General features: G+C 38.7%; 1 protein-coding gene across 1 annotated transcript in view; it reads right to left on the bottom strand.

Moving 5' to 3' along the window:
* The window catches only part of hs3st1l2 (heparan sulfate (glucosamine) 3-O-sulfotransferase 1-like 2), a 90582-nt gene extending 87045 nt beyond the window's left edge, over positions 1–3537 (bottom strand). The window contains exon 1 of the mRNA XM_060906733.1: positions 3214–3537. The gene's annotated coding sequence lies outside the window, so the exon portion shown is untranslated. The remainder of the gene's footprint in view (positions 1–3213) is intronic.
* Between the last annotated feature and the right edge of the window lie 9685 nt (positions 3538–13222).

The raw sequence follows: 13222 nt of genomic DNA, 5'->3' as shown, positions 1-13222 counted from the left end.
TGACAACGACAACTATATTAATTTTGCGACCAAAGTCACCTACCCTTTTAATTTCCGCGCGGTAGTGAAACGTGATGTCATCGGCAGGTTCCCCTTCTTGTGGCACAGATTATCAGCAATGGCGGATAGAACGCGATTGTCAGCTTCGGAAAAGAAGCGAAGGAAAATAGCAAGTGATGCCCAAAGGAGACGGTCGATGGTGAATATCGGCACAGCAATCGACAAGTGGAAATCGCGTTCTATCCGTCATTGCTGATAATCTGTGCCACGTCACACGTGACGTGGTACACAAGAAGGGGAACCTGCCAATGACATCACGTTTCACTACCGCGCGGAAATTAAAAGGGTAGGTGACTTTGGTCGCAAAATTAATATACTTGTCGTTGTCAAAAAATTATGTTTGATATATCATTTTGAAGCTAAAAGATTTCTCTGTCTGGTCATCTTGTCATAAAATATATTGTATTTTATGCCAAAGAATACATCCAATGGTGGAATGGCACTTTAAGGGCCTGGTTAGTACTGGGACGGGAGACTGCTAGTCCTGGGAAGTCCTGGTCCTGGCACGGAAGGGGCTTTGACATTATAACTTTAGATTGTTTTTGTTGAAATGACTTGTACATGTTTATTTTTTATATCCAGGAAATAATACACTGGAATGAATTGCATACTGTCATGCCTGACTATCGTTTTAGTTTTACAAGTCTCTGCCTCAGAAGTATACAAGTTCAGGAAATGTTAAATGTGAATTTTATGCACTCCTGTAATGCACTATACTTTAACGATTCATCTTCAATAAATAAATAAATAAATAAATAATGCTCCATATCAGCAGGTTGTTTTAACTTGTCTTTCCCTGTAAGTAGGTGGTGTTTAAGTCCAGAAAAAGTTCTGTCGTGCAACCCATAAATCCTCAGACTGATGGCTGAGTGTCAGGTGACTCGGTTAATCCCGACACCGTGTGCTGGTTCTTAATGAGCCTCTCCTGCTAGGGCTCTCCGAACCAACAATTTACATGTGACTCTGACTCAGAAAAACTCTCTCTCTCTCTTTATGGTTAAGTAAATATAATTTGTTGCCCTCCTACAGCACTTCTCTGCTCATAAATTATTATATTTATTATTCGTCTGTCCCTATATATTTATTATTAAAGATTCAAAGTACACCGACGCTCTGTAATGCGCCACAGCACTGAAGTCAAAGTCAACGACCCAGAAAAAAAAAAAACAAAAAAACCCAAAAAACCTTTAGCCATGTTTTAATGCCTGTTTTCTTGTTCATTCGTGTATTCTGAGGCACACAGATAGAACTGAAACCTGACAGGATGATTGGCAAGGAATTTAACCCCCCCCCATCTTCTCTCTTTTTCTAAACTGACCTCATTCTGGTAATTCAAACCAAATGTCCATCTGTTATCAATTGAAGAGTAGAAAGCAGCTACTCTGCAAAAATCAAAGTCTAGCCAAAAAAAAAAAAATCTGATTCTAGTAACTTTACATTCCTAAGAAATTTCATCTGTTCAGTTTTCTGCATAATCTGAGGGCATTTTTATATGTCATGTGATATTTACGTCATTTCCATTTCACTCACATAATACACTTCCTCCTTTAAATCAGTTCTGGAGACTTAGATGATCATTTTTATTTTTATTTTTTTTTAACTTTTGTTTTGTTTAGGGTTTTTCCCCCCTCACAGAACATTACAACAGACGAGTCCGACATGGGCAGGTATATTTCCATATGTAGCCCGCTCATCAATCCACCCATCCCAATTCCTCCTCAAGTTTCTCCACCAAGCTGAAATGTGCCTAAGTTACTAAATAACTAAGCAAACTACTACTGATAAATAATAATGATATTTCTTTTAACCTTCTTTATTTAAAAGCTTTCCATTAGACAACGTCAGTTGCGACAGTAACATCATTAATAAACTATAGGATGGTTTTACAATACTGTATTTGTTGGTTTTGCTTTTTGTTTGGCATTCTTGTCTTGCTGCACAATACAATCGCATGACAATAATTCAGTTTATCTGTAGAAATATTGTAAAAAGAGATGTAGAATTTTAATCTATTTCATTAAAAAAAACCACAGGAGATGCAAACTTTTGCATACTTCTTAACTAGGCATTTAACTGTTTCAGAATGTTTCGAGAAAGAAGAAATGAATCCTTTCATCCATTAATTATTGACAAAAAAATCAGATTTAAATTTTTTTTTTAATTTTACTTAAAATTGCAAAAAGTAAAAGGGTCGTTATTGTGTAGGAATATCAAGAGTAAAAAAAATAATACAAATATTATACTTGAAAAATATGTGTTCATGAAAAAAAACAAAACATGTTCAGGTTGAAAAAAAATTGATGTTGACCAAAATGATAGAAATTGCCATTTGTATTCATGAATTTAAAAAAATCATAATAAACAAACAAATAAAAAATATACTGTGTATACTGTAAATCATTATGACGTTTTCTTTCTGTCTTTCCTTCCTTCTTTCTTTTGAGCAAATGTTACAGGAACATTATTTTGCAAAGGCTCCAGTCCAGTCTTGTACCTGCCAAATTTGTTGATTTGTTGTTCGCTATAATCATTCATAATGTACAGTATTCTTCATAAGTCTACGCTTACATTTCTCATATTTTTCTTTTTTTCACACCTATTCATTAAAAAAATCATAGTTCGAAGGATAACATAGAGTAATCACTTTCATACTGAGCGTATTATTATTATTATTATTATTATTATTATTATTACTCACATTCAAACTGATTAAAAATCTCAAACTTCCTGAAAAAGCAAATCTTCAATTTAGTCATTTCGATCAAACCCTTGTACAAAGTGTCCAGTATTAAGAAATATTTTCTAAGAAATATCTAATATATCAATATAATTTATTTATCTTTTTAAACATTCCTGCTACTTCTTCTTCAAATCCTGATCTCATAACCCTCCATTACACAACATACAATTTCATTCACATCTGCCTTTTTTTCTTTTTTCCTCTCACAACTGGATCAAAAATGTTGGCTCTGCTACGAAAACACTTCTAAAAGTGAAGCTGAACCATGTATAATGAATAACTCACTTCCAAGAAGATAAAAGAGAGCAAGAAATACGCTAAGTGACCATAAATGACCTGAGTAAGTGTTTGGAGATGTCATGTTGGCGGAATGAGCGAGTGACACGTTGAGGTGAAGCGAGAGCGTACAGTACCTGAGTGTTCTCAGATGTGAGGTATGTCCCCGCTGGAGCCTCTTCGTGATTGCAAAGCCGATGTCTCGCGTATCTAGATTTATGTCTTCCTTCTGTATTCCATCCCTCACTTTCCTGTCTCTTTATGCTCTCACATTTACTTTCTCTTCCTCGTGCAACACCACTCTGTGTGGCTCTGAATCAGGATGTGTGATTGTGTGTGTGTGTGTGCGTGAGAGACAAAGTGTGGATGTGTGTTAGAGAGCGAGAACGCAGAATACTGCTCACCAGCAAAGTGTGTGTGTGTGTGTGTTTCTGTGTGTGTGTGCAGCACGCGATATGAGTGTGAGCGTGTGACTGAGTGAATGAGATGGAGCAAGAACGAAGCAGCACAAACATGACGTCTCTGTGGGAAAGCCTCTCTCTCTCCCTCCCTCTCTCCCTCCCTCTGTCTCGTATCCCACACTCCTTTCTCCTACCCCTTTCCTTCTCCATATCTTTTATGTCTTTTCTTGACTTTTGCCATCCTAACACAGGAAATCATTCCTCTTTTTCTTTATCATGCCTTTTTCTTGTTTTGCTTGTTATCTCATGCTCCATTTTTAGAAAGCAGATAGCAGTTTTTGGATGAAGGACGTTGCCTTAAAAACCCTACAATCATGAATAACTTAAACGCAGCTGACACAAAGCAGTGTGCACATTTCAGTCCATGCTCTCTGTTAATCTCTAAACACAGCGGTGATGCACTGAACATTGCTTACATTGTAAATGTAAGGATTTTGACCGTGGAAAATTGCATTCTGCAGAAATGCTGACTGCTTTACTATGGGTTTAAAGCTAGACGGCCTTTCGATTTCATAAAATCGGTGAAATTTAGTTCCCTCTGAAATGTGGTCATTGTGATAGATGTTTATTCCTGTAATATCTCACAAAATATCAGGGCCATTCTGTGGCTGGGAAGTTATTTAATTTGAGGGGATTAAAGCAAATAATGTGCATGAAATCGCTCGCTTCGCGCAGTCAAGCAGACAGAGGAAGTCCGTGTGTGTGCGCATGCGCAGGTTTACCTTTGAGCGTGCACTGACAGTTCCATCATTCTGTCACTAAACGAACAGCTGATCACACCGAGGTGCTCGCTGAGCGCCGATATTTATTAGTTTGGTCCTGCGTTTCCTTTCCTTCGTATATAACATAACGTCTTTTCTTCTCGCTTTCCGTTACTGTAGTCGGTCTTTCACGTTTCATTCGCACACTCGCGTCCTCCATTTTTCTCTCCTGTTTCAAATTTGTATCCCACAATGCCTTGCACGAACGGGGAAAGCCTACCATGTAATGCATGATGTAGTATCTTGTATTGCATCATGGTGAAGCAGGAAAAAATAGCAGAGAATTTAGGGCCACATGGCTCTTAATTCACTAATTGTTCTGTTAAAAAAAAACTAATAAAATTGGAAGCCTGTTTCGAATTCAGGAGCTTTCAATCCACTAAACAAAAATAATTGGGTGTTGGGGAAAATTCTTTTTATGACCTGCACATGAAAAACCTGAAAGGCAGTATAGCTTTAAGGAGTAAAAAAAACCTTCTCATCTCATTATCTGTAGCCGCTTTATCCTGTTCTACAGGGTCACAGGCAAGCTGGAGCCTATCCCAGCTGACTACAGGCGAAAGGCGGGGTACACCCTGGACAAGTCGCCAGGTCATCACAAGGCTGACACATAGACACAGACAACCATTCACACCTACGGTCAGTTAACCTAACCTGCATGTCTTTGGGCTGTGGGGGAAACCAGAGCACCCGGAGGAAACCCATGCAGACACGGGGAGAACATGCAAACTCCACACAGAAAGGCCCTTGTCAGCCACGGGGCTCGAACCCGGACCTTCTTGCTGTGAGGCAACAGCGCTAACCACTACACCACCGTGCCACCCAGTAGTGTTAAAAAAAAAAAAAAAAAAAAAAAAAAACTTATTTTGTAAAATATTTTTCGTAGGACGTCATATAAATACTGCTGTTTAATCATTTGCGAATCAAATACAACATTATTATTTCCAATCATTTAAAAAAAAAGACTCATTCATAGGCTTACTCATATAGACTTTTTGGCCACTTTAATAGGAATGCCTGGACACCTGCTTGTACATCAACCAATCATGTGTCAGTCATGTGACAATGTGTCAGTGCATGAAGTCGTGCAGATCCAGGACAAGAACTTCAGTTAATATTCACATCAAAGATCAGAATGGTGAAAAAAAAAAGCGATCCCAGTGACTGATTACCAGATAGGCTGATATGAGTTTCTCAGAAACTGCTGATCTTCTGTGATTTTCCCCAAACAATGATCTTTAGACTTTATACCCAGGATGGGTGAAAATGCCTTGTTCATGAAAGAGGTGAGAGGAAAATGGCCAGACTGATTAGAGCCACCAGGAAGTCTATAGTAACTCAAATAAGCACTCTTTACATCCGTGGTGAGCAGAAAAGCATCTCAGAATGCACAACATGTCAAACCTTGAGGCTGATTGGTTACAAGAGCAGAAGACCACATCTGGTTCCAGTCCTGTCAGCGAAGAACAGGAATCTGAGGCTACACTGGGTGAAGGTTCACTGTAACATTGCCAGGAAACTGGGGGAAAAAATGCCATTGTAACTTATCTATACACAGTCAGAAAATATATTATTGTACCATTAGGGCTACGATGGCTTGCCACTGGATCAGTACCCTCTTCTAAGGTACTTTACTGATTGGGAACATATATGTACCTTTTCGGCCCTAAAAAGGTACACATAGTTACCTTGAGGTCCAATAATGAGCCCTAGGGGGTACATTAGTGTACATTGTACCTTGGGGAACAGAAATGGACTCCTACTTTAACTGTACTCTTATTTCTGACAGTGTACTTAAACCATGCCAGGTTCTATGAATAGTCATGAGATGCAAATTGGAAATCTTTTCATGTCCTCCTGCCATCTCTAAGTCAACTAGTTAAAGGGGAACTCAAGTCATTTTTAAACTTGCTTTATTTCTTAATTAACGTGTTATTCAATTACGTTTTCGGTTTTAGTAACCTTATATCGTGATTCATATTGGCAACTAATTGCAATTAAATATTATACTTATCGGCCTATTCGGTTTTTAGCCGTGTTGAATTTAGTTCGTTTGGTCCACGGCAGGCGTCGCTTATCCGCACGATCTTCACGAGACTTGTGCGAGACTTCGAAACGTCAAGTGTCAGCCAGGTGTCATTGCCGCCATTTTGAAAACTGTTTTCCAAACGAAGTATTGCACAAAAACGAGTTTAAATGACGATTACTGCCTACTTTTTTCAAACTTTCCTGATTGTTATCAAAACAAACAAAACTTCCGGCTTGATTACATCAGCATTCGAAAGAGGGCGTGCGCGTCTTTTGACAACGTTGGCAGATGTTGGTGACTTTGATTTCCGCTGTATGTTTTACTTCCGTCCTACGATGTCTCGCACAGGTCTCAACGAATCTCGTTTACGGCCATTGCTTTGACATATGGACTGATATATTACAGAGCATATTTCAAACACTCATAACTTGCTATAGCAGTGACAAAATAGCGATCAAAAATGCGTTCCTATATCTAATAAAATGAGAGAAATAGAATTTTGATCATAAAAAATTTGCCTTCAGTTCTCTTTTAACGCAATGGCTAGTAAATTATTACAAGTACATACAAGTCAGATTTCAGTATCTCAGTCTTGGTTTACATCATCATCACATCAGTGATTTAATTAACAGCAGTCAAATGTAACATATTGATAAAATGTCAAAATGAAAGTACAATAACGACCATGATTATGTTGATCGCTAACATGAATAATTATCTATTAGCTTCATGTGTGACTACACGCGTCAATGCAGCAGCGATAAGAGTGGTGTTGTTCGCATCTTTACCTGCATACTTTCTGCAGACTTGGTGGATTAAAAGCAATATCCTCTCAAGGACATGTCAGGTCTGACACTGACACATCCTTATTGACCTGTACAATATTTAACGATTTCATCACAACTTTTCTGGGATACATAAGTTTCAGATGTTAAACATCAACACAAGTGCTTTTGATTTCTCTTCAAAAATGTCTGCTGTTGTTGTTACCTCACCCGTGACGGAGTAAGTGGAGCGAGGTATTATAATCAGTGCGGTTTGTTTTGTGTGTGTCTGTTAACAATCTAGCGTCTAGATGGTTGCACCGAATGACTTCAAATTTTCAGGGTAGGTGGGCAATGGTCTGTAGATTACCTGCTTAAATTTTGAGGGTAATCAGGTCAAGGTGAAGGTCACTGGAAAGGTCAACCTTTCGAGCAAAATAACATATTTTCCATTATGACGCAAAAACGGTTGCCGATAGACAAATGTTTACTATTATGAGCATATAGCCCATATGGCCTTTCATTTGGCACCATGATCTTTGACCTTGAGTGACCCTGAAAGGTCAAACTCACAGTCATGGATTTTCAGAGGGCTGTAACTTGAAAACGGTTGATGATAGACTAATATTTACCATTATCAACTTCTAGAAAGTGCCATATGAGCTTTCATTTGGCACCATGATCTCTGACCTTGAATGACCCTGAAAGGTCAAACTGAAGGTCATGGGTTTTCAGAGGGCTGTAACTTGAAAACGGTTGATGATAGACTAATATTTACCATTATCAACTTCTAGAAAGTGCCATATGAGCTTTCATTTGGCACCATGATCTCTGACCTTGAATGACCCTGAAAGGTCAAACTGAAGGTCATGGGTTTTCAAAGGGCTATAACTTTAAAATAGTTCATGATAGCCAGATGTTTACCATTATCAACATATAAGAAGTTCCATTTGGGCTTTCAGTTGCCGCCATGACCTTTGACCTTGAATGACTTTTTGAAATGTCAAACTCAAGGTCATGGATTTTCATCGGACTATAACCTGACAGCTGATGTTTGAGAAATGTTACCATTGTCAACATATAGGTATAAAATAAGTGCTGCTGGGCGAGGTTTGTTTTGCCTGGCAACACTTGTGATTGTTGTCATGATCTGGGGCTAAAGCCACACCCTGAGATTTCGGAAGTTCAGAATATTGGCATGAGATTTTGGTCGGTTAACAACTTCCAATTATATAGTTATCAATTTATACATTTATGTGCTTATTTTTTATTTTCCATCACCAACACAGGCTACCTCAGCCTTTTTTTCAACCTTCCTGTTGAAAAAAATATTTGGCTATACATTTACGATAACATATCTGTGGGACAGTTCAGAATAAGCTATTATTTTACTTTAACTTAGCAACTTTGCAAATAGATCTAGCTGAGCTTAGATTAACTGAAACGAAGCACGTTTAACTTTTTTCAAACACAATATATAAAATATAAAAATATACCTTCTCACTGACAGAAGTCTGTGCTGCAAATGCGGTCAAGAGTGAGCCTAATGATGATCTCGCTTTTTCAAGATCTTTGTGAGACTTTCTTTGCATGTTTAGTTCAACATCTTGAAGGCCTTGGTGTTTACAGCTGATCCTCCTGTTGCAAACGGTGCATCAGAAACAGTGCTTACTCACCGAATCAGCAATAATGCATGGATAGATTTTGGTCCAGTTGGAATTAAACTTTGTATCATACGCAGCTGCACCTTGGAAATTTTCTGTTTTTTAGAACTTGGAGGGCTCTCTGATCCAGACTCGCTGAAGACAAAGTAAGACGTGATTTCATTGTTCAACTTCCTGCAGTCAACTAATCACGAACGTCCTTTCAAAAGCTCTTTCACTGGGCTTCTGGAAACACGATATTGTGTACATAGTGGACATTGCACGCACTGGTGCATCAATAATGCTTTCTTTTCCATGAATATATATACACAATAGGGTGCATCAGTTACCCTCACTTTCATAAAATCTGATGTGTTTTTGTTCGGGTGTTCCTTTTCACCAATAAAGACATCCTGTAAAATTTTTTGACCGTATTCAAAAGTCTAATGGTGGCACCATGAGGTTCATTTTTTGCCAAAAAACGCTTATTTTATGTTTTCGCGTAAGGTTTGAATCACAATGTTGGACTCCATTTATTGATTTCTTGTGACCCAGAGATCATGTTAAGAACCTTTGAAGGGATTGAGAAGCATTAATGTGATTCATAATACATTTGTATTGTTTAAAAGTAGTTGAACAATGATTCAATGAACAGCTAAAACTCAAACTGTGCTTGATAATATATTTAGAATATGTACTAAAAATGTGTATCTAAGATATTTGGTATACTCTATAAGGTGCCATAATGTTTCATGAAAAGTGATTGAAATTTTGTCATAAAAGTCATAAAATAGCAGCTTTTTCCATAACTTTGAGCTCCTGGTGCCACCATTAAACTTTTGAATTTTGTCAAAATATTTCACCCAGTGTGTTTTCTTACCAAAATCAACATAAAAACAAAAATGCATCATGATCGGAGGAACTTTTCATTTATAGGGGGCAACTGACGCACCCTAATATACAAGGTTAGTCAAAATTATGTTAACACTTAAATGGTAGTAACCTTTTATTCACAAAACATACATCATATGTGCAAAATGATTTACAGGACGGTCTCAACCTGTTCACCATCATGTTCAACAGTACCATTTAACCTGTCACCCATGGCGTACGTCTATCTGCAGGAGAAAAATAATCCATTAGTGTTAACATAATTTTGACTAACCCTGTATATTTGTTTTGAAAAATCGTGAGAATTTGATAGTGGAAGTGTGAGAGCGTGATTCAGTGCAAAAAAATTGTGAGTCTTACGGCAAAGTTGTGAGAATTGACAAGTATGAAGTTTGTAGGCTTTTTTCCCTTCTTTTTTTTACAATTGAAAGAAGCTACAGGAGCATTGCAGCCAGACCAAATAGGCTGAAAGACAGTTTTTTCCCGATGCCATCAGGCTTGGGAACAAAACTCAGCCACTTCCTGTCTCCCCAGTCCTGTAGAGTTTGCATTGAACTACCTATTTATTTGCACTGGAACTTTACACTTTCCTACATCTTTTTATATTACTTTATATCCTTGTTTTTTTATTTTAATTTTGTTATTTTTTTAAAATTCATGTTTAGGTCATGGGGCGGCACGGTGGTGTAGTGGTTAGCACTGTCGCCTCACAGCAAGAAGGTCCGGGTTCGAGCCTCATGGTCGGCGAGGGCCTTTCTGTGCAGAGTTTGCATGTTCTCCCCGTGTCCGTGTGGGTTTCCTCCGGGTGCTCTGGTTTCCCCCACAGTCCAAAGACATGCAGGTTAGGTTAACTGGTGACTCTAAATTGACCGTAGGTGTGAAAGTGAGTGTGAATGGTTGTCTGTGTCTATGTGTCAGCCCTGCGATGACCTGGCGACTTGTCCAGGGTGTACCCCGCCTTTCGCCCGTAGTCAGCTGGGATAGGCTCCAGCTTGCCTGCGACCCTGTAGAACAGGATAAAGCGGCTAGAGATAATGAGATGAGATGAGGTGTTTAGGTCATGTTGCTGGAGGATTCACAGAATAAGAATTTCATTGTACTGTGTGACACTGTCTCTAATACATATGACAATAAAAGTTTAATTGAACTGAATTGAATCATTGGGAATTTGGCGAGTCTCAAAAATAATCAATATTTTTAAATACTAAAAACTGTTTTGAGACACAGTTCGGGGCGGCACGGTGGTGTAGTGGTTAGCGCTGTCGCCTCACAGCAAGAAGGTCCTGGGTTCGAGCCCCGGGGCCGGCGAGGGCCTTTCTGTGTGGAGTTTGCATGTTCTCCCCGTGTCCGCGTGGGTTTCCTCTGGGTGCTCCGGTTTCCCCCACAGTCCAAAGACATGCGGGTTAGGTTAACTGGTGACTCTAAATTGACCGTAGGTGTGAATGTGAGTGTGAATGGTTGTCTGTGTCTATGTGTCAGCCCTGTGATGACCTGGCGACTTGTCCAGGGTGTACCCCGCTTTTCGCCCGTAGTCAGCTGGGATAGGCTCCAGCTTGCCTGCGACCCTGTAGAAGGATAAAGCAGCTAGAGATAATGAGATGAGATGAGAGATGAGACACAGTTCTAGTTTGTTCAATTTATTCTTCATTTGCAACCATGTGACCAAAACTGCTTGCGTCATTGACTGACGCCATGTTGGAGGATATACAATATACATATATACACAGTGGTAAGAGTACAGACTGGAAGGTAAAGAGGAGTTAGATTTAGAAGCTTGTAGTCATTTCTCAAATCTATTTTAAAAACAATCATTTTGACTGATTCTAACACACTACTATATAACATATTTAGTGATAAAAGAGCGCTCACCAGGCGAGGAGGCCACAGTGTTTGAGGAAGTGGATTGATGTGAATCTTGTTCGATTGACTCTTTGGGAAGATTCTTCAATAATTTTGCGTTTCTTTCAGCGCTCTGTAAGCCTCGCATTTCGAGCTACTGCTTTAGTATCATCTTTGATTTTGTTGTGGCCCATATTTTGTGTTGGAGCCCAGTCTGGATCAGTAAAATTCTAGATATCAGCTGGTTTCCCTAATGGAAAGAAAAAGCAAAATAAAAGCAGCAGCATCAAAAATTATATACAGCTCTTTTTAAAATTAAATAATCATCGAAGCCTTTGCTTGTCGGCTCAAGCACTCAATGATCATAGCAAGTTTTTGCACAACCAGGTGATTAAATGATCCAATATCTCTTATATATTGCGATCTTTCATTAATAACTAGTTCGTAGCACTTACCATTGATAAAATGTTCACTGCAGACTAGTGCGGTTTTTGCTTTCTCATCGCTTAGATCAGCCCGGTTTGTGTTGGACAGCCAGTGACGGCTCCGCTCCCTGGACAACTCTCTTGTTTTTTCTCCTTGATTATTTATAATTGCTGGAATCCTAAAGAGCTTATAAGTCTCGAATAGAGTTGTGCTCACATCCAATTACAGCACAAAGAGTCGGCATAGTGAAGAAATAAAAAGGAATTCTTGAGCGTAACAACCTCTCGAGGATATCTATAGTAAATGTGCACCATGTGAGTTTGTGTATATCCTCCGACATGGCCGACTTCTGGTTCAAAGCTTCACGCATAATTAGCTATGACATCACATGCAAACGAAGAATGGCACCATGGACATGCGTCATGTCAATTTTTTCGGAACTGAATAACTGACTCACTGAATGAACACAGTGAACACATACATGTGGCAGCCATTTTGCATATTTACACACATAAAAAAAGCTGAGCTGTGCTGATAATGTTTTGAATAGGATTTTTCTTTTCTTTTTTAAAGGAGAACTGAAGGCAATATTTTTTATTATCAAAATTCTATTTCTCTCATTTTATTAAATATAGTAATGCATTTTTGAGAGCTATTTTGTCGCTGCTATAGCAAGTTATGAGTGTTTGAAATACGCTCTGTAATATATCAGTCCATATGTCAAAGCAATGGCCGTAAACGAGATTCGTTGAGACCTGTGCGAGACGTCGTAGGACGGAAGTAAAACGTACAGCGGAAATCAAAGTCACCAACGTCTGCCAACGTTGTCAAAAGACGTGCGTGCCCTCTTCCGAACGCTGATGTAATCAAGCCGGAAGTTTTGTTTGTTCTGATAGCAATCAGGAAAGTTTGAAAAAAGTAGGCAGTAAGCATCATTTAAACTCGTTTTTGTGCAATATTTCGTTTGGAAAACAGTTTTCAAAATGGTGGCACTGACACCTGGCTGACACTTGACGTTTCAAAGTCTCGCACAAGTCTCGTGAAGATCGCACGGATAAGCAACGCCTGCCATGGACCAGACGAACTAGATTCAACATGGCCAAAAACTGAATAGGCCGATAAGTATAATATTTAATTGCAATTAGTTACCAATACGAGTCACGATATAAGGTTATGAAAATTGAAAACGTAATTGAATAACACGCAAATTAAGAAATAAAGCAAGTTTAAAAATGACTTCAGTTCCCCTTTAAAAAAGACCATGTTAAGAATGTGACCAGAAACATTAAACGGTTCATGACAGAAATTTCCTGCAATATTTTGTCGAAATGC

This window comes from Neoarius graeffei, chromosome 24 (genome assembly GCF_027579695.1).
Source record: "Neoarius graeffei isolate fNeoGra1 chromosome 24, fNeoGra1.pri, whole genome shotgun sequence".
In the NCBI taxonomy this organism is placed as follows: domain Eukaryota; kingdom Metazoa; phylum Chordata; class Actinopteri; order Siluriformes; family Ariidae; genus Neoarius; species Neoarius graeffei.
The sequence above is the reverse complement of the archived record's forward strand: the minus strand, read 5'-3'. Positions and strand labels throughout refer to the sequence as shown.